Source organism: Triticum dicoccoides, chromosome 7A, assembly GCF_002162155.2.
Source record: "Triticum dicoccoides isolate Atlit2015 ecotype Zavitan chromosome 7A, WEW_v2.0, whole genome shotgun sequence".
Lineage (NCBI taxonomy): Eukaryota > Viridiplantae > Streptophyta > Magnoliopsida > Poales > Poaceae > Triticum > Triticum dicoccoides.
The window spans coordinates 349,158,938-349,160,524 of record NC_041392.1 but is presented as its reverse complement, the minus strand read 5'-3'; positions in this window follow the sequence as shown (position 1 = coordinate 349,160,524).

Genomic DNA, 1,587 nt, shown 5'->3' with positions numbered 1-1,587 from the left:
CCATTGGAATCATGCGCTTATAAATCATTGGGTTATATTATTCAAATAGCCAAACTTGGCTGAATTTTCATTATGATATTGAACGAATAAGGTTTTCACCGGATTATATTATCTTGAATAGCCAACATGGCTGGATTTTTATGGTTATTAATGACCGGTATTATTGAGTTTTCAAAGTCGCTTTAGCGCAATGTCTATTATTTTATCAAAGGATATGATTTATTCTACAATGGAAGGAATAGTCCCGAGTCGCTGCAGGCTTACAACCCGGCACTTGGGGGATACATTATTCAAATCGAGATTACATGCAAGTCTCATGTCGCTGCAAGCATGCATCATGACACTTGGGGGCTAATGCAAAGTCATTTTTACTAGTCTTATTGAAGACCCGACTCATCATATTATAATGAGCCGACCCTTGGGGGCTACCAATTGCTCCTGTCAACAATTCAAGGTACACAAGTTTTCGTCCATAATATTGAAGGATCCATTGCTCAGTTGGTAAAGCACAAAGCTCTTAACCTTGCCCTACGATGGAAGCTACATTATAAGATGTTATTTTCATTGAAGTATATATCAAGTCCCGGTTCAGTATTATCTTACTAAGCCGGCCCTTGGGGGCTACACATCACTGCTAAAATCTACATTATTATATTTACAAAGTTCCTGCTCATTATTGCATAATGACCTGGTCCTTGGGGGTTACACTGATTGGAGTTTTTATAAGCAATTACAAGTCCCAGGTTGATGCAAGCATGACAACCCGGCACTTGGGGGCTACATATATGGAGTATTCAGTTTTGAGATGAACAAACCGGATTTCTTCAAGATTGAAACACTTATTGGAACAAGTCTTAAGTTATCACTATGTTCTCCTCTTAAGACTTGGGGGCTACAGGTATTATGCATATAAAGGAGGAACATCTTCATTTTATCAGTTTGGAGCAAATCAGGAAGATCAATTACATGACCCGGTGTCGACAACAATTATGACCCGGTGCCATCAATATTTATAAACCGGTCATTTTGGTAATATTAAACCGGCAAGCTTTACATCTTCAAATGGCTGAATATCAGATAAGTACTTCAAGACCCATATTTCTTAAACCGACGCTTTGGAAGCCGACTCAAGTGGATTATTCTTCACAATATTTCTCTGTGAGAAACCAATGTCAACAAATTGAGTATGAAGCTGGCTTGTTAACCCGGATTTTCTAGAAGGAGGAAATGACAAGGACTTAAGGATCATCAGATGCCGGTTTACAAGAATTCTTAACCCGGAGCACAACTTTCTTCTTGTGTTTATTTTGAAGTATAAGTTTACCATGGATAAATCCAAGCTAAACTTGGGGGCTAATGTCGGGGATATACCCCGCGGCATAAACCGGCCGGAAGTATAACCCTGCCGGACTAGGCGTTTCATTGGTAAACCGCCAGAGGATTGGCGGTTTACGTGTCTGGTGGTTTACGTGTCTGGCGGTTCACTGGTATGACGATTCACGAGCCTGAAGACTCATTGGTGACCCGGCGTGTGTTCTAGATGGGTGACAAGGCCCAAGGCCCAGCATGCCGGTTTATGTTAATGGT